Genomic DNA, 22091 nt, shown 5'->3' on the forward strand with positions numbered 1-22091 from the left:
TTTCATTTTTTTTTTTTTTTTTCAAGTTTAATTTGATGTATTTTTTGTAAAATACAGATTTTAAGAGATCAAAACTGGGGGGATTAAAACAGCAGAATTTAAATTTTACATTATATATATATATTATAAAAAGTCCTACCATAACCACACCCAACATAAGAAACCTCAATCCCACCTTTGCACCGATTCCTCCTGCACATTTCTTTTAAGTACAGACTTAAAAGTTCGAGATAATATCAAAATTATATATATATATATATATATATATATATATATATATATATATATATATCTTTATCGCTTAAGAGAAGCAAACTCCTAGTGCTCATCTATATGTGATGATATACAAAATCAAAGTGAATATTCATAAGAAACCTACAGTTCCATATATAAAATGCAATTGTTCCTAGGATTGGCAATTTCAGTGTAATTCTTTTTTCAGTCAACCTGTTGATGGAAGAAAATATTACTTTGAAATCCTCTCCCCCCCCCCCAGGATAAAATGGCATATCTTATTGAAAACCATAGTTTTCATTTGACTATTAACTTAGATTTAGTATGATATCACAGAAATATATTGCTCTATAAGATACCAGTACATCCAGATTCCTCCTTACAAGAGGATGATTGGCTGGTTAAGCCCTATATAATGACTGGTACACCAGTTTGAGAGAGATGTCAAAAGGATATATCAGCACCGACCACGAAAATTCGTTCTGTAAGGCGACTCACAAGATCATTAATCAGATACCGTAGCCAAGACCACTCAACTACTTCAAATATAGCCCTTATATGGGACATTATATAAATACATTTTGATATTTAAAAATTTTTTATAAATAAATGTTATACAAATATTAAAAAAACAAAAACAAAAAAAAAACCCGAAGGATTGAGCAGGGGGAGATCCTTTTTCTTCTACAGGTTAAAAATAATAATGTGCATATTTTTTTGTTATTGTTTTTTTTTTATATTTACAAACATTTATTTAATTATATTACATGTCTACAATGTTTATCGTCAGCGACTTCTTCCACAATCAAATTAATACATACTTCAGGAATGCATCGCATAAGAAATCAAAATTCCCATAAAAAAAAAAGCTCCGGTTCACCCTCAGCAGACATATACACAACACTGAATAACTATTCTATAAGCCACTTCATTGTTTGTAACGACAATAGAAAGAAAAAGATTTTTTATTTAAATATATACACGTCAAGGTCAAAACTGACTTCCTGCACCCCCCCCCCGCCATTGTAATCACTCAATTTTGTCTTAAAAAAGAAAAAAAAACTTCAAATATAATTAAACAATTTAATTGTTTTAAATAATCGAAAACAAAACTGAAAAAAGGTATAATGAAGATTGATAAAAATTGAAATATTTCACTAACCTTAATATGCAAAAGAGTGAAAGAAGGAAGGAAAGAAAATAGGGTAACGAAAGTTGAATCTTAAAAACGTTAAATTAAAAAAAAAATCGAATCTTAAAATATATATATATATATATATATATATAATCAAATAAAGAAGCGAAAACTGTTTATTTAATTGACTAAATTATTTTTACATCAAAAATTGTAATTATCGCGGTGTAAATATAGGCACAAATAATTCGATTTGCCAAATCTGTAATATATATATATATATGTCAGTTCTGCTAGCAAAATGAATTCATTGGATATAGAATATGGGTATATATTTATTTAATTAAAAAATGTACCCAAATTTAATTTCAATAGATTAGTAGATTTAGCTCAAGTTTTTTTTTTTTTTTTTTTTTTTTTTTTTTTTGCAATTTGTATTATTTGAATTAAACAATTAACACCCTCTTTTTTGGAGGGGGCTTTTCGAAAATAAGACAAACTACTGCATTAATATTCCACACCTCGATATATTCGATAATTTAAGGCATAACATATAAAGCTCTCTTAGCTTTGGATGCTTGCAGGACTGATCTTTACCCCAAATTTGTAGAGCTAAGTTGCAATGAATTGCTTGAACAATCTCATCAACAGCACTTTAGTCTGCCACCAACACATACAGCATTTGCTCATAGCAAATTGACTTTCATAAATGGCCGCCCTCAGGCTCAAAATCCTATCTTCACTGAACTGATAAGAATTAATGTCCCGTGATTTGATAGATTTAAAGAAATATAAATGGAAAAAAGTATATTTTGATGCTCGTTTGTTTTTTTTTTAAATTTCATTGAGGTAAAATTAAATTTTCACAGAAATAAACAAAATGTGGATGAGAATTAAAGCAATCTGTTGAAAAGAATAGAAAATAATGAGGGGGGGGGATATATAAGAGAATTTCAAAAGGGAAATTTAAAAATGAACTAACAAATTCCCTAGAGTCAAGATCAAAGTGTAGTATCTGTTCTTCAGATACTGCACTTCAATTTTTTATTCTTTGTCAGTGGAGAAATCCTTCCCCGACTGAGACAATTTTTATTTTTGTTCCTTTTCTCCACGTTAAAAAATGACCCTAGTGTCTAACTCTGTCCCGTGGGGAGACATTGTAAATAGGAACAAATTTTCTAGAAAACAAAAAAAAGACATAGAAAATAATCAGACTGAAACAGTAAATTTATTGTAGCGACTAATGGAAATTTTGTTTACCTATATTGAATAAAATAATATCCCACGTTTTTCATTGAGCACTATCAACAACCTCGTTGAAATGCAATGGTTGTTGCTTTTGGATATTTTAACCTTGAATATATATATAATTATTCCAAAATGAGGTTTTATATTATGCATTATAGTTAGTATCGGAAAAAATAATATAACTAATGCTTAACAATTGCATACATTAAATACTGAAAATCAAATACTATGACTATCGTTATGATTCAGCTTTTAAACAGCTTTTGACAACAAATTATGCTAGAAAATGGAGGCTACATTATACACATTTTAACTTGCTAATATAGGCAGCAAAGCTTTGAGACCAATACAGATCTTTAATGAAGAAAAGACCAAATTCTACCCCACGCTCCACCCCAACTGTGTGGAAATAACAAAACAGCAAAGAAAAGGTGAGATTGGGAGAGAAAAAAAAACACATAACGAAACGGGCACGCACGCGCGCGCACACACACACACACACACAAAAAATGGAGGAAAAATATGGAATGGTGGCGGGGTGGGTGGGGGGTCAATAAAATAATGTTTCAAGAATCTTTAGCATTTGGAGTTCCCAACCCCACCTCGCTCCCAAAAATCACCTTTTAGGAGGAAAGGTTTTTTTTTGTGTGTGTTAATATGTATAACAGTATAGGTATTGTTTATTTATTTTTTATCCATTTTTTTTTTTTTTCAATTTGCAATATTTTAAATGCTGAAGACATACAAATATGGAATGTCACAAAAGATGGAATAATTTCCACTTAGCTGAAATTGTATACTTTTTTAAACGATTGCACATAAAGATTTATTTGGGTAGAGGTCGATTGGAGTGCAAGAGAAAGATACAACACAAAGGGAATAAATAAAATCATAATAGGTGTCATATTTTTCAAATAGTTTTATTGTTATTATTATATAGTCATTTTAAATATACGTTTACATGTATGTTGTTCAGTAATGTACGGAATATACAGATTCATATAGCCGTACTCACATTTATATATTAAACACAAATTATACATATAATATATATATATATGTGTATATACATATATATATTATACATATATTAAAAAAAATATATTGTCCATATGATGAAGCTACAGAAATGGATTATAAACATAACGGCTTCTTTTTTTTTCTTCTTTTTCTCTCTCAATGTGAATGATATTCCAGGCTGTCATTAGTTCTAACCAAGTGAAAAAAAAAAAATTTTTTTTTAAAGTTTTTTTGCTGTTCTATGTTCAATGTCGAAAAAAAATGACAAAATTGCTGTCTATGTAAGACATAATCCATTGAATTTAGAATCTTTTTTTTTTTATTCATTATCTTTCCTTTTAAATTATTAAAAACAAAATTACACAAAAATAACAAGTACATACTAGATTTAGTCAATTAAATAGGAAGTAACATCTGATTTTTCTTTGCTGAAGCTTAAAATCCATTCTTCATATATATATATATAGTCTATGCCTATCTGCAGACAGACAAAGACATGAATGACTAAAAAAAAATTTGTTATTTCATTTGAACTGTTTTAGCTGCTGGGGAAAATTCTTAATTTCAAAAAATTGCAAACATTCATTCAAATCAACTAGATAACTTAAGATTTTAAATGTTGTATGCTAGAAATGCTGTGTTATCCATTGTGCAGCTTGGTTAGGTCAGGTCAGGGAGGATAAAGGGCATTTTTCGACTAAATATATTTTAAAAATTATATCAAATTTTAGAAAAAAAAATGCACAATATTCAAGTTTACATTTTAAATTCTATAACTAAATGCAAGAAAAGGAAAACACTAACACAGATTGAGTAACTATTATGGTGTAGATCAATACAGATAATATTAGTCCCATAAAAGAAGCTTACCAAAGTAAAGAAGTAATCAAATGGTTTTAGAAATGCTACGAAATGTTGTGAAATAAAATTACTTTTTAATCTTGTAGATATTTCTGAATCATTTACGTTTAAAGTAATTTCGGTTGTATCAGAATTTAGAATAGAAGAATTACATGTACACCTTGACACGAGATACTGCCCTTGAAAATAAAATGGTTGAATTTGGAAATTATCATGATACATATATTTGAGGAAGAAAAATTACTTTTACTCTAAAAGAGAATTCGATGGGTAAGGAAGCGGGATGCCGATATGAACTTTAAACATTTTTGGCAAAAAGAACAAACAAAACAAAAAGAAAAAAAAACTAGATTTCCTGACATCATACATTTTGGTACCTTAACCTAGTTATGAATAGGAACTTTTAACAAATTTAGTATAAATAACTTATTATTATTAATCGATATTCACATGTTTTATCTCCGCACTTTATCTACTTCTAACTTGACGTGTGTGTTTGTTAAATCAGCAGATATCACAATTGTGAAGAATTAAAAACCCGACACGAGAATTCCCCCCCACACCCATAAGTCTATTTAAACTGATTCCACCCGGGGTTACTGAGGTAGCCAATTAGTGTGTATAAAGGACAAGGTGTTGTGTCATCACCAAAATGGAGGTTTAAAAGTAAACTAAACTGCATCTAGTCACCGTTACCACCACTGTGATACACAATTTTGTGAGCAACACACACAAATAAAAAAAACAAAATTAAAAAAAAACCAAAAAAAAAAACCATCACCTCTACAGGATTAGATAAAATAAATTTAGGTCTTAAATTCATTTCGAAGAAAGTGAATAAGAATTCTGTCAGTGGCAGGCTAAAAGAATTGAAACGGTTTGGACAGTTTGATAACGGATTGAACGAAAAACTCACAACAGATTGGCGGACATTTTGTAGAGAATGTACATCGGAATGTTATCACGTGGGTGGCTGTGACTTGCACAAAAGTCCAAAATATGTCCAGTAACACTTTTTTTTTTTGGAAGGCTTCAAGATAAAAAATAACACTTGTTGCTACAAGTGTTTCTTCAATGAGGTAAGAATGTCCAGTGTTACTTGCGCTTGGATCTACAAGAAGAATACAGGCATCACCCTCTATCTCTCAAATATCCTTTAAAAAAAATTTCTTTTTAATAATTATTTTTAGAAAAAAATTATTTTCTAAATTCGGATTAAAACTAAAAGGGGGAATTTTTTATTTTTTTAAAATTAAATTTAGACATTATTTAATTGGAATTCATTAATGAGATGAGTATTATTTATTAATTTACTGCAGATTATCATCTTTCTTAGATGTTGTTTCACGGCGTTTAACTATTCCTCTAGCATTCTCAGCAATTACTGCCATCCGTGGTGAGACGACAACTATGGATGGCAGTAATTGCTGAGAATGCAATTAAGAGATTCAGAGTTCCTATCCCGTTGCGGTTACTACCTGACAAAAGCCAGAGGAATAGCTGGCCGAAACGTCATGAAACAACTTCTAAGAAAGATGAAGATAATAGTCCGCAATAAATAAATGCAGATATGTTTTGAAAATTCACGATATTGATAGATTTTATATACATATATATATGTGTGTGTGTATGTATATAATGATCTGATAAAAATATTTTTTTTAAATATGGAGGCAAGTAAACCCAAACAAGAGACAAAAGTTGTGACAAATACTAAAAGAAATGAGACTTGATAAATGAGGACTAAAGAAAAGAAATTCTAAAGATGCTGGTCATTTGATGATTCAATAAATAATGTGTACTCTTAACAAGAAACTTCTTCAGTGAAAATCAGCCATCCATACAAATGCCAATAAAAAAACTAATTAAACTTTTCTTTATTTTATTCTTTACGGATATCCAAACTATTAGGTAACTAATAAGCAATAATTGATATTTTGTTAACTTGACGAAACATTAAGACAAACTGAAACTAAACTTAGATGTATTAAATCACAGAGTCCTCTAATCCTTTGAAATTTTTACATAAAATATTGACAAGTCTATCAAAAATAAATCTATAGGAATAAAGTAAACTTATTTCTTTGAAAATTGCTTGGGTTGCTGGTAGAAGACCCAAAATCCAACAATTAAGTTCATTACTACATACCAACCTTGGAACGTCGAAAAGCTGTATTTTGCAAGCACTCATTCTTTTGCTCTCTCTCTCTCTCATATATATATATATATATATATATATAAGAAACGTTCTGAATTTGCTTCAAAACAACCAAAGAAAAAATATTATTCATACGATTGTTTTTGTCATTTTCAAAACGAACATTTTTGTTCTTCATAATAAATTAGATGCTACCAAAAAGCTTCTTCGGTGAATTCTTCCCCATCAAATTAAGCTGCTCCCTTAAAGAAAACTTTATAAAATCAAAATTATTTCTATTTTATTTATTCCTTTTTGCCAAAGCAGACCTATGGTATTTTTTTTTTTTTAGTTTTTATGTGAATAAACAAAAATATGTATGAACAAAAAATGGTTTGATTTTCCTTTTTTACAAACAAATTCGGAACATTTAATAAATTATCTCTTGAGCTCTAGTGCATATATACACGATTGAGCTAATAACTAAACTTTAACTGAAATGAAATGTGTGCATGCGTTCGTGCGTATATATATATATATATATATATATATATATATATATATATATATATAATATATGTGTGTGTGTGTGTGGAGAGAGAGAAATAAAAAGGAACAAACCGGGTTATGTGTTCATCAACGTTTCCTCTTTATTTTGAGACTTCTTCTGGATAAATAAAATAAAGACGAAATGTTTATGAACACATAACTCTGTTCGATTTTATTTCTCTATTTTGTTGAAATACTATTTCCATTATTCTCATCATATATATATATTTACATTTTATTGTTTAATGATCGGTAATCAATTAAACTCGAAAGAGAATTTAATAAACTCAAACCTAAATAAACTATTTTAGATGCATTCAAGATTTATTGTCCCTTGCTTGATCCACATCTCCGTAAGGGGGTCGTATTCAATAGGTTTTGAATAACATCTCCATTGCTAAATGCACATATTATTGAAACCATCTCAGGAATATAATTTTGTGCAAAATAATACAGAACTTAGTTAAGATGAATTTTATAGGCTCATTTGGCATGATTATAGCATTCGTTAATGGCTTGCAGACCAAGGTTCAATTCTTGGCAGACTCGTACCAAAGACCTAATTAAAAAAAAAACAACAAAAAAAAAGATATTTGATGCCCCCTCCCCCGCTTGCTAACAACTCCTTATTCAAAGGTGATGATCAAGGATAAGTGGAGTAACCTTGGAAAAGGAATGGCGCTTTTTGCTGCATTTGTGCATTAACCAATGAAAAGGGAGCCTTCTAGTTGTTTCTGACTACATCTTTGTTAAAAAAATAACTAGTTTTACTGCACAATGTTTTATACATCTTCTGCAAACAAGCGATAGAAAAACTGGAAATTATTCAAAGAGTTGTATGTTCTCATCTTGCACAAATAGTTTGAGCTGTAAGACCATGTTCCAAGGTATCAGTATAGCTGTTATTTAACCCTTAATATTAATTATAAAATAAAATTATAGAAAGACATTTAAATTTATAAAGAACGACGCGGGAGAAAAAAATAGTGAATTCGAAATACTTTTTGATAAAGATGTAGCAAATGTAATAAATAAAGAACTTTCTAAAGATGAAGAACACAAGACAATTGCATAAAATTGTAGCTGAAGTCAACTCTTGTTAGCGTAGATAGTTCAAGTCACACCAAACGTACCTAACGATAGCAACGGGTTAAGTCCTGAGTCAACAGTTACCAGCATTCTGAAACAAAAGTCAGAATATCGTCTCTTTTAAAGAAGAAAAAAAAAAAAACTTAAAACTTTTTATCTTAACCACAAGCAGCAAGATTATTCTGATACTTTTTTACAAGAGGAGGAAAAAAAAAAGACTTTAAACAGAATCAAACCAGACGTTTGTTTGTTCAAAGGCTAATTCAATGAGGTATAATTTGTATAAGGTTAGTTGAGCTTAGACAGTTATCTTTTATATAAATATAAAATATATTTATATATACACATAAATACACACTAAGTATATGAATGTGTGTATGTATATCGTTGTCCCATTGCCTTCTTCCCAAAAAATTACAAAATAAAAACAACTTTTCCTATCAAGCCAGCAGTACGAGTGTGACACTCTGCACACGAATATATCACAATCAAAATATGATATGAGGGTTAAATGATAAAAAGTATTAAATACAATTGCTTTTTTCTTTCGTATTTCAGATCCACGTTTTCTTTTCTATTTTATCGATTTTTTTTTTTTTTTTGCAGTTTCTTCTATCAAAGTGTTGTAAAAAATAATTTGCACAAATTTTGGATAAGATTAAAAATTAAGTTTTTTTTTTTTTTTTTTAACCCCTTTTGTGGATTGTTTAATGCTGTAAGATTATTTATGACAAACGTTTCATTCTAAAGAATTTATTGAAGATACGGCAAATCAACCCTTTTTATTTTTTTTTAATGCTGAAAAAGTATCTATAGTAAATGAATTACTGAAGAAAACTTTAACGAAGGAAAGAGGGATTTCATGTCTTTAGTGCAGAAGCGAAAGTTTAATGATAAATCTCAATGAAGGTGGACTGGGTTTACAGTTTTTATAATTTGCTATTAACCAGTAAGCCATTAACCTTTTTAAAAATTCAGAACCATTTTGATTGATAGAATCATTGGCAGAGGACATTGATCGATGCATGATGTCTAAAGAAAGTTATAAGCGGGAAATAAAGATCTAATTTAAATACTACAGCTTTAAATGGAAACATTTTTTTTATACATTTATATTAGTGTTGGGAGGATTAATCAGAACTGATTCTAAGAAAACTGATTTTCCAATCCTAAAAGAAATTGTTTTATTTTATTTTTTTTTTTTTACACTTAATACTCTATTGCTGGTTATTAATGACAAATATTGATTTTAAAGTAAAATTTATTAATAGTCAAGTATATTGTTTATATTTGCAAAAATATATGCACATATCACGTTTTTTTTTGTTTTTTTTTAATTATAAATATTAAAAAACGAAAACATCTGTCATTAAATATTTAGGAATTTTAAAAGAATCGAAGATGGAATCAGGAATTTAGAACAGAATCGGTAATTGTATTGAGATCTGGTACAATATTGGAATCGTCCCATCACAAGTTCATATCAAGCATTTTAATTACAAAGTACATTTATAATCTGATAAATAAACTGATATTTAAAATTATTTAGAGATCGGCTAAATTAGCAAATCAGCCAAACAATAAAGAAAAGCTAAAGCTTATTTTGTAAAAATTCTGCAAATATTACCTTCATTATTCTTTTATATAATCAGATGTATTTTAAGAAAAAAAAAGATTTGGAATTTTATTTTTTTTAATGAATAGTAATCTTAAGGTATATAAATTATTTGAAAAAAACTATTTTAAAAATATTACTTAAATGCATCTGATTAAGGATATTTTAAGAAATTTGTGAAAATTTATGATGATATAAATTATCTTTTATTTTACAAGAATAAACATTTTTTTTTGCTATATATGTAAAAAAGATTATTTTCAGCTTTTTAGTTATTTATCATGTCTCTTTGAGCATTTTTTTTTATTTTGATTAATAATCTCATTTCGCTTTAAAAGAAAAAAAAAATAATTATCTAAAATCATATAGAAGGAATGCACAGGTCAAATTCTCTCCGATATTTCATTAAATAGATCCCCAAAATTGTATTTTAATAGATTTATCATTTCCTAAAATTTTATACACTAGTGTAATTCAAAATTTCAAATTATTTGTACACAAAATAAAGCACTTCCTTTTTTGACAGTTTCTTCTACCAAGATGGAAAGTATGAAGAAATTCTTTGAATTCAGTTGATCATTTAAAAAAAAAAATACTACTGGTGAATAATAGCACCCTGCTACCACCCTCGCGCACAAAAACAAATTTAATTTTTTTCTCAAAATCAATTCTTAAAAAATATACAAAGCATTTACAGTATTAATACAATACCAAATTCTTTTAGAATAGTTCTCCAAAAATGAATATATCTATCTTTGAACATAAATCTAGGTAAATATACATTTACTTAAATGTAAAATAATTCTTTAGTGAAAAAGAAATTATTAAAAAGGAAAACAGGCTGTATACCAAAAGCTGAAGGTGAACAGTGTATCTAAAATTAAAAGCTTATTTGGTTTTCTATGACATTCAATCTTAAAATGGAAGGTTACTGTGGTCTAGTCGTTTCTAATGGTTAATGACACAGATTGATAACCTGGGTGTTCCAAGCTCGAATTCAGTTCGTTCCACTTTGACTTACGATGTTGGCAACCTACACATTACCCATAACCTTAAGTATTCAATGTCTTTCTAGAGAAAATTTCTAAGAAAATGATCAGGATAAAATAATACCAGCAATAGAATCTTTGGAAATAATTCTCAGGGCAGAAGGTGGCCATATTTATGATTAATATACTTCTCTTAATCTAAGAAGGTTTATCTTGCTACAAAAAAAACAAAAAAACAAAAACAAAAACACTTCAAGAATTGGCTGTTAAAACCATTTGATGAAGACATAATATTCACGTCAACAGAATGCAAAGGCAGAAACTTAAAATGAACGGCAGATGATGAAAGGTAAACTTCTCAGCCACCATTTTCTTTTTAACAAAAGAATATGAAACTAGTATATATATATATAGTATATATGAAACTAGTAACAGGTAAGTTATGAGACAAATTATTGGACCTAGGCAAAGAAATACGAGATATATTCAAATAGGTCTGCCAAGGCATCATGACTGACAATGGACAACACAGCAAATCAAATTCAAATCAATAAGAAAAAAAAAAAAAACAAACAGAAAACAAATGTCTGTGTTTAAATGGTACACAAATTTATTGTAAATGAACCTAAGCCTTTTTTTTTTTTTGTATTTTTTTTATTTCATAGCTAAAATAGGAAGGAAAAATTGCATAAATTAATTTTTTTTTTTCTCGGTATTTTTCCACATGACTTGGTTATATACTAATAAGTCGTTACACTTCTTCTCACACAATTTATAAATCAAAACTCAAGGCTTGCATCTCGTGGGGGGGGGGGCACTTACACATATACATATTTGTTCTCCCTTAAATATATAATTTTTCTACTTGAATTTTTTTTCTTTTTTTTTTAGGGGGGATTTCATGACTTAATTTTTTTTTTTTTTTTTTTTTTTTTTTTAAATTCTCAAAATTTTGTGTAGTTTTAAAATTAGTCAAACGAGCAAGCATCCAGAAAGTTATTTTCTTTTTTTTTTTTTTTTTTTTTTTCAAGCAAGAATGAGTGTGCAAAAAACAAAACACAGGTGGGAGAAAAAGTTGCTGGGGGAGGAGGAAAGATGCTAGGAAATAAAAATCACCTTAGAATATCAAGGCTTGGAGATAAAAACAAAAACATGAAAGTAATTGGGGAGGGGGAAAAAATATTCCACCATAGTAGAGTTTAAGTAGGCTACACCTTTCGATATCAGAATAAAGATGATCTGTACAGGGTAAGAAGTCCTGGACTTTTAGCATCAAGTATCATTATCAAAATACATTTTAATTATCTTTTTTTTAACTGCTATAAAAATAAATAAATAAATAAAAAAAAGTTTTTTAAAAAAGTGGTACGTTTTTTTTTTTTTTTTTTTTTTTTTTTTAAATCAAAAAGCAAAAAATCATCGTCTGATTTTAATACGAATAAGCGTGATTTCTAAAATTTAAAATAAATAAAAATCGATTACTTAATTAAATTTAAGTTTGAAAAACATTACAAAAATAATTTAACAATTCTCATATTAAAAAAATAAAATTAAAATAAAGTAAAAAAAAAAAAAAAGACTCGGCAACGCTGAATAGATGCAATTAATATATAATAATTTCTTGGCTTAATGTTTTTTTTTCAGAGATTTTGTTAGGAATAATATTGATGTAGTAAATGCAGAGCAATTGTTAAGCCATGAAATGGTTAAACGTGCAAAACTCGAAAATAGTTAACTGTTCTGCCTTGAATGAGGTAGTTTATAGCCAGTGTTGGATATAATGGCAATTACTAAAAAACAAAAAAATTTTTAAGTCCTTGTTTAGTTTTTTTCTTTAGAATTTTGCTCAATTAGTTACTAAACTCTAAAATGAGAAAGAATATTAGTAAAAAAAAAAAATTTGAATAAAGATAGAGTAAGAACAAAACAAAAATAAATAAAAATAAGAATCTCTTGAATGATGTACAATGATGTCCAGTTGGGAAGGGGGGGATGAAGAAAAGACAACATTCGGAAGTAAATGACATACCATGATAAAGGGGGTTTATACACGTATACATAAAAACATTTTTTTGTGCTTTTTTTTTTAATATTATATTATTAAAGAAAGAAAAGGGATATTTTTTTTAAATAAAAATATGTATATTTTCAGACACATACAAAGATATACATATATCTAATATATGTGTATGTATGTTTGTATGTATATATAAGATAGGGAGAAAAGACTTTCTGAAGAGGGATGGTGGTGAAAAAAATTTTTATCTGAGGGCATGGGGAAATCGGTACAGAGGAAACAAGCAAACTTCAACCCTACTATTTTGGGGGTGGGGCGCCCCCTGGGTTATACATGAGGGTGGGGGGCAGATTTTCCATGCTACACAAATTAATGGCACTTAGTGCACCTTCCCTACACAGTGAAGGCTTAGCTTTTCAAAAAAAAAAAAAAAAAAGTTTTTCTTTTCAAAATCAAACACCGATTTATGAAATTTTTCCCTTTCAACACAGAACAGTAATGTCAGGTGACAACTTGCACTGAAGTCTTTTTTTTTTTTTTTTTTTCAAGAAGAGAAGATGGAGAAAATATTTTTTTTTTGTTGTGTCTGTATAATTATTATTTGTTTTTTTTTACATTAAATATTTTTTGCCTAAATTAAAAAAAAAAATTAAAATAAAATGGGTGGATCTAATAATAGGGTGGAAGGAGGGGGAAGGGAAAATTGGAAAAAAAAATTGACGACAAATCATCCAGCAAAAAAGGATCTCTTTTCCCGGTGTACTACATCAAGCATTCTTATTCTGCAGGAATTATCAGGAATAAGAAAAGAAAAAAATTGTATTTTCATTCGAATGAATTTATGAACAGTCAGCAATTTTCATGAAAATATAATAAGTCAATGCTTTAACAGATATACACACGAATATATATATATATATATATATATTTATACATACATATACAGGGTGGGCCAAATAAGGGTCCTATTTTTAAAGTTATTCAAATTTAAAGATAGGACCCTTATTTTGGCCCACCCTGTATCACACACGTGTGTGTGAGTGTGTGTACACACACACACTCACACACATATGGGTAAACTTCCACACACTCGTACAGACAGATATTAACTTTTTCATTTTTTTTTAAAGATTCAAGCTCTATGTTATTATTTTTTTATTTTATTTATTATTATTATTTTTTTTTTTTTAGATCAAAATGCCGGCGAAGTTTATATATGGTATTATTACAAATTACCTATTAAAAAAAAAAAAAAATATATATATATATATATATATATATAATTATCGCAAAGGAAAAAATGTTATTAAGAGTGAAAAAATAAAGAGTGGGGGGCGTTATACTGCAGATGAAAAAAAAAGCTTTAATCTACATGTATATGAGAGACATATCTGTGGTAATAACAGGCAAAAAAGAAAGGAACAAACAAAAATAAAAATGGTCTAAGCGAACTACTAGGAAAGAAACTGGTGCAATTTACACATCCTTGTGGGTAATTGACAGGCTATCAATTGCAATAATTGTCAGTGTGTGTCTCTCTCTCCTCAGAGAAAAGCCTCCAGCTTTCTTTAAGGCCATAAAAATCTAAATGATTGATTCACAGCCTGATGAATATTGATAAAAGAAAAAAAGAAGAATGAAAAAAGACATCTAAGTAAAAATGGCTGAGGTAGTTGAGAATGTTAGCTTTATATATATATATATATATATATATATATATATATATATATCCCGGTTGTATGAAAACATCAGATCAAAACATACAAGTTTTGGAGTTGGTAAGTTTTAAGGATTTTTTTTTCCCCCCAAGATTTAATTTCTTTTCATTGTGAAGGAAGGGATTCGAGGATACTTATTCCAGTTTTGGTTTACTTCTCGACTTAGCTTTCATTAAAATTGTAGTTTATTTAACAAAATAGTAAATATACTGAAACTTGAGATTATATATATATATATATATATATATATATATATATATATATATATATATATAAATATATATAGTTTAAAGTAAGTTCGCAAGGAGACAGTTTGTGTGTATGTGTTTTTTTTTCTTTTTTGTTTTTTTTTTTTTTGCAGGGGTTGCAATAGTGAATTCCTTCTCACTCTCCCTTTTCTTGGGGAGTGAAAAGCAGTGGGGTTCGATTTGGAGTGATCGTATTTAGTTTAATGATGGGAACGAAGATAGAAACAATAGAGAATGTCAACTTTACTGGCAGGGAGACTGGGGGTTAATACCCTTTTGAGCACTACTTTTTAATTTGGTTATATTATCCACGCTTCAAAGTATCAAAATTCACAATATATATTTAAAGTATTTTAGTTTTATATAAACGAAATATGTATATTTTTTATGGAATTCATATATATATATATATATATATATATATATATATATATAGGTGTGTGTGTGTGTAATCCCCAAACAGATTTATGCTGTGTCATGGCTTCTCAACGTGGCTAGACATGGTAATGGAAGCTCAGATTTGAAATCCGACCACCTGTACCATAGTCAGCTATCTTAACGCCGTTGCATTCGCCATGATAGTAAAAGAAACTAATGTTGGTTTTATTTGTATGTATATATATATATATATATATATATATATATATATATTACACATTTTTTCCTGGGTATCTGAATTAATACGGAATACCGAATTCCGCCATTTACGTGATCTAAGAGAAATTGAAGGTTTTTGGATTTAAAAAAAAAATTTTTTTTAATTTTTTTTTTATTTTGGCTTTCTGAAGTGAAATCAAGTTTGCTTGTCATAAACTGGACAAAGCTAGCTAACATTTCAGAAGCTACTGTGATTTAAAAAAGAAAAACAGACAAAAAAAAAAAAATCACAGATGAGGATGTGGAGATAGTGCACCGAGGATAGAAATGGGTTAGTGTCGGCTGCTGCACTTGCAACCTTTCGATCAAGTTAAAAAGCGAGGGGGGGGGAATCAATCTCTAACGCCTCGACTTCAACATATTTTATATTTCTCTGTTTGTATTAATAAACTTTAGCAAGGCGCAGGATTAAATTTCCACCCGACAAAAGATTTTTTTAAAAATTTATTGTTATCACTGGCCAATAATAAATCTAATAGAAAGATGGCCAAAATAGTTCAATAATATCCGCCAATCATCAACAACTAAGTTTAATCTAACCCCAAAGATTTATATATATTTATTACATCTTTATATATATGCGTATATTTTACAATCAACCAACAACTTTGAAGTCAGAAATAACTAGTAGCGATAAAGGCGGAATGTTAACAAAAATACGCAGTTCTGGAGCATTCAAAAATGAAACGGAAAACGAGCCCAACATCCATGGTTTTATGTTGTCATGACAATGACAAAACAGAAGAGATGAAGACGCAAAAACCTTATGTTTTCTCTTAAATTAACGTTTTCTTAAGTCATCCATGATGGTGATGATAATAACTAGTTTTTTTTTTTGGGGGGGGGGGTTAAATGTAGAATCTGTCTTTGTGCTTACTTTTTCTCGGCTAAGCAGGACAGAAGCCAGTTTTTTTTTTTGTGACCAATATTAATCAAGTGACCATGGCAATTTTGCTGATGAGTTTTTTTGTTTGTTTGTTTGTTTTTTTGCAAATAATAATTAATAATTGCTTAAGCAAAAAGCTACGACAGGGGAGATGGGGGTGGTGGATGGTTATCGAAGTTATGAAAGATACAGAGAAAAACGAGAAGGAAAGTTAAATAATCATCGGCATTTTCGTGCGATATTAGTCCTCAAATTTTTTTTTTTTAACAAAGTAGTTTAAATGTTTGTATATCCTACCAACACTTTTGCTTTGAAAAATATATCCACTGTATGTAAAAACTCGAAAATTCATCAATCGTAGTAACTTAAAACTATTTAAAAACAAAACAAAAAAAAATGATATCACTATACAATTGAATACAATTAACAATTGAACGGCGTGTTATATACTTTTTGCGCCTGTAAACTGTTAAATGTAATGATCGACTTCTTTTTGGGTATCGGAAAAATCAAAAGAACTCAAACTTTCTACCAACCTAGATATATTTACCGACAATAAAAAGAATCTTCTAACCAATTACAAATTTTCTGAGAATTGGGAATATTAAGTTGGAGCAAAAATAATGTTTATATATAGTTGAACGTAAAAAAACGACATTATTTTTGCACCAACATAATATCTAATAAAGGTGGGATTAGGGAGGGATTTAAAAAATAAAAACAATTATAGGAACACTTTCATTAAATGTGTGTGTAGGTATGCATATAAACTTATACATATGTGTGTGTGTGCATGGATTCAATCAGAGAAAAATGCTGAGAATTGAGACACGAACAAAAAAGAGTGGATCAAATACAGAAAACTAAGTCAAATCATAAGTGTTTTTGGTTGATTACATCATTCTTATTCAACAAAATAAATTTCGTTGAATTAAAAATGGATGCAATATTAATTCGTTCAAAAGTGATTTTGATTTGTCCTCTGCATTTAATACTTATTCACATTTCTAATTATTTTTTCTCAGTAACACACACACATATATATTATACACGTACAAAGTGCAATAAAATATCCTCCCAGATTTATCAGCTTTCATACATATACCCAGGGAGATAATTCTGCTACACCATGTACGTACACACATATACTAATATAACTTACAGATGCATACAACAACATTTGACCGTCATTTGATATACATTAATTTCACTTCACATATATGTAGAGCTTTTTAAAGTCCTACACAATCAAATCGATCAGTAAAATTGGTATTTGTTTATGAAAATGTAACGAAAGTATATCAAAATGAACAATCAAAATCGACAGAGTTGATTTCTTTCTTTCTTTTGTAGTTAGTATGTTATTAAAAATTGAGAAATAAATGAACGAGGAAATAAAACTTAAAAAATAATGAAGCATCAGAATGTCATGACCTTGCTGGATGATTGGTCAGTCCTTGGAAATGTAATTCTGAGATCAATCGAGTCGTCATTTTGTCGCTTATATAAATATATATATATATATATATATTTATATATACATATATTATATAAACATATGTATATATAAGCATCAGCGCGCACTGTATAATACAGTACTGTTCTGTTCCAGTTATAGTATAAGGGATGTATTCCAGCAAAACTAAAAAAAAAAAAAAAAAAAAAAAATCATCATCTTACAAAGACAAAATAATGATGATTACACAACAGAGCAACTAATCATTTAGGTAAAACCAATAACAACAGTTAAAGCAGTTTCATTTTGCAACACTAAAAAAAAAAAATTTCGTAGTTGTGGGGGTAAGGGATGGGAGATGGGTGTAAATGAAACAGCCGTTTTTTTTTTTTTTGTACTTTGCTAAAAAATAACTTTTTTTTTTTGTTGTTGTTAAAAACTTTTCTTTTTTTTTTTTTTCTGTTTTTGTTAAAAATTATTTTCTTCTTCAAAAGAAGAATAACCGCAACCGAAATACGCCACATGCTATTTAAATGGTGGAGAGGAAGAGGTGGTATGGTGGGTGGGGTAGGGGGTAAAAATGCTCTAACCTGCATGGGAGAAACACGCACACGCATACACACACGCATACATACAGATGTGTGCGCAAGATTTTAAAACAAATTTAAATCTCAAATTAAAAAAAAATTACATTTTTTTTTTTAAAATAAGAGAAAAGTGAGGTTAAAAAAAAATGCCCAAAAAAAGAAAAAATTCACAAGATTTTTTTTTTTGTTCATTCTTATAGAAATAATAACACCATTTTTAAAATTATATCTACTTGAATGATACAAGAAACAAAAAAGTACAACTGATGAAAAACAAAAAAAAAGTATTTATATATATATATATATATAACGAGAAAGCAGACTTCAGGAGTTGCCAATTGCTCTAATATATTTCCATCACACTTTGTTTGTGAGCAATTAAGAACACCTTGTGCCCCTCATTAGCCTTCAGGTGGCAATGCGATTTTTTTTTTTTTTTTTTTTTATTAATTTTTAATTTTTTTTTCTTTTTAATATCTTATACCTTGTAAGTAACGAGGACTTTCCAGAGTCATTTGAAAATAAGCTTTGAAAAAAAAATAAAAATAAAATAAAATAAAAGCTATCACTTTGAAAATGTTATTGAATTTTGCATTTCGACTATCCATATAATTATTTTATTCAATTTCAATGCAAAAGTGATTCACTTCTACAAATAAAGACCAAAGAAAAAGCAAAACCTTTTTTTTTTTTTTTTTGGTTAGATGAAGATAAGTGGAGATTATTAAAAAGGGAAGAAAATGCCATACTGTCCATTAAGTACCTCTCTCTCTCTGTCTCACACACATATATGCAAGGTGTCCCTATGAAATGTATAGGGATTTTAATAGCTGATTACTCAAAATACCTTCTTTCCAAACTTAATGATAGTATCTGGTACAAAGTAAATTTATTCCGAATTGCTACCATTAGGTTGGCGCAAAAATAACGTTTTTTGATGTTTGACTTCAAGTCAAAAAACGACATTATTTTTGCACCAACCTAATAAAAGTTGGAAAATGTTTAGGAGGAAGTAGCAAACAAATCCGCCCATGCAACTTACAACTGCTCGAATTTGAAATATTTTCGAGACAGGTGGAATTCTTCAGAATATGTAAAATAAAAAAAAAAGCATTATGGAAAACCATGAACATTAGTGACCCCCTAGAAACAGGAAAGACAGATAGAAACCCATCATACGAGTCCAAAGCCCTATAAGCAGATTGTTTCAAACTCTTTTCTAACCTGTCTGTACTGTTTTTTTTTTTTTCTTCTTCAAATTTCCAGTGGCGCTTGAGTATATAAACTTTTGCGAGAAACTAATTTATTCTTTCAAAATCATCTATATTTCACAAAAATAAGAAATTTAGACAGCTTTCTGCTGTTTCTATTTAGTTTTCTCCCCACAATAACAAAGTTGGTTTTTAATGTGGGGGAAAGCCCAGCTATCCTCAAAAGGGACACTCTGAATTAGAACAATAAAAATTAAAATTAGGTCAGTCAAGAAGGATCTCTCCTTCACTGACAGAGAGGACAGGATAGACTAAGGTGCAGCATCAATTTGATGCAACAAAAATCCAAGAAAGTTGCATCAGTTGGTATAATATGTACACCTCCTATTAAGACATCCTGCATATACACAGACGCTGCTTTAAATGTATTTTAGAAGAGAGAAGCTTGAAACAGATAGGCAGGAAATCCTGAATTAATAAATCTCCGGAAAGGAAGGAAGAAACAGAAGGAGGAAGAAAAAAAAAAAAAAAAAAAGGAAACAATGGAAATTCCACCATACAGAATATCAGATGAGGATATGATTTGCTCTTATACTGTTTTATTTTTTTTTTTTTAACTTAAAATTTTTTTTTTTTTTTTTTTTTTTTTTTTTTTACCTTGTATTGGTAAGATGAAACTTGTTAAAAGTGGCACAGATATCTGGGATGTTGACTAAAACTACTTCTACCTTTTAGAACCACCCTTATTAAAAGAAGCAATACTACTGAAATCGAATTACTAGATCGTAAGTAACACATCAAGCCCAAGGAGGCTATCACATATTATTATATCATCCGGGCACTGTATTAAAAAAACATCCACAACCTTGATGTGTCCCAAACATGCGTAGCTTTTCTAATGACAAGCATTGCGCAGAGAACTAAGCACACCTTAATATATGAACGAATAAATACCCCCACCCCCTCTATAGAATATATATATATCTGGTTTAAACTACATTTTACTTATGATTTAATTAATAACAATAAGGTAGTTAACTTTTATTTTAATATAGATTAAGAAATTGTATGAAGGTTTAATAGGTTAAATTATTGAGAAACCAAAGTGCTTATAGATTGTATATAAAGAGATAAAATGTTTCTGCTATGATACTGATTTTTGTTTGTATGCAACTTTTTTAACTAAAAATAGATAAAAAGAAATCTTACTGAAAACAAGGATGACTTCTTTAATCCTATCAACAATGAAAAACTTGGAAAGAAAATAATAATTAATAGTAAGTAGAAATAACTAACATCACAAATTGTATAAATTATTTATTTTTCCAAATTTTTAATTTATATGTAGTATACGTTAATGTATATGACTGTGCAGGTAAATACCATGAAATATTGAAATTTATTCTAGTCTAAAGATTGGCCTAGGCTATGGATTAGCTGTAACAAGGAGCCGAGGCTGGGTCAGAGTGATGAAAAAGTAGGAGGAGAACAATGATAAACAAGAAAAAGGGAAATTCTATGGGCAGCAAGAAGGGACAGTTGTCCAAGACCCCCCCCCCTCTCAAAAAAAAAAAAAAATTTAATGAGATGCAGTGTCAAGCAGAGCAGCACACACGAGGCAATAACAGGACAAAAGTCCTTCGTTTTGTCTTTAACTCCCCAACCCTTGGATCTTTCTTTCTTCCAATATAACTCCTTACACAATGCTATCATCATCATCGTCATCATCTACAGACCCAAGATAGAAACAGTTGGTGGGGGAGGGGAGAGACACTATACTGTTCATTAAATAGAGAACAGGATTTCTTTTTCTGTGTGTGTGTTTAAATGGTAAACTTAATCAGGACAAAATCAGAAGAAATATATGACTGGCATTTAAATATCTGAGCGGCAGGGAGGTGAGATCCCAAAAGAAAAGCTTGTGGGTGAGAAAAGATGTTTTCTCTCTCTCTCTTTTTTTTTTTTTTTTTTTTTTTTTGCTTCTTTTTTGAAGAAAACAGTAACAATAGATTTTAACTAATTCCAATTTAAACAAAATAAGTGCCGAACAACAATTATCTATCTCCCAAAAGCAAATAACTAAATTGGAAACAATTGTCGTAAAAATGTTTAAATTCTGGCAATCTATTTAGTAAAACAAAACTAATTTTATTTCAAGTTTATTCATTTACTGTTTTTTTTTAATTTTAAGCATTTAGTATAATGGACTAGAATTAGAAAGCATTAATTAAGTTACTATGATGATTAAAATTTAAAAAATCTGTTTGGAAAATCCAATTCAGAGAAAACAGATTCAGTTAAAATTGATGAGTTTAATATTAGCATATTTTTAAAATCCTTTGTAAAGATTTGGACAATTTTCAAGAAATCAAAATTGGGAAAGTTTTTTTTTTTTTTTTTTTTTTGCTTGTTTAATTTCTATTTCATGTTTTCT

The 22091-nt window shown here is 28.8% G+C and overlaps 1 protein-coding gene across 7 annotated transcripts in view; it reads right to left on the minus strand.

Annotated features, from left to right (window-relative positions):
- LOC145296011 (uncharacterized) overlaps positions 1-22091 on the minus strand; it is a 476859-nt gene continuing 454768 nt past the window's right edge. For all 7 annotated transcript variants that reach the window (XM_080142030.1, XM_080142027.1, XM_080142028.1 and 4 more), the window contains one exon: positions 1-22091. This exon is cut by the window's right edge and continues 14095 nt beyond it. The gene's annotated coding sequence lies outside the window, so the exon portion shown is untranslated.

The sequence above is a fragment of the Euprymna scolopes genome, chromosome 16 (genome assembly GCF_053919585.1).
Source record: "Euprymna scolopes isolate OS-2025 chromosome 16, ASM5391958v1, whole genome shotgun sequence".
In the NCBI taxonomy this organism is placed as follows: Eukaryota; Metazoa; Mollusca; class Cephalopoda; order Sepiida; family Sepiolidae; genus Euprymna; species Euprymna scolopes.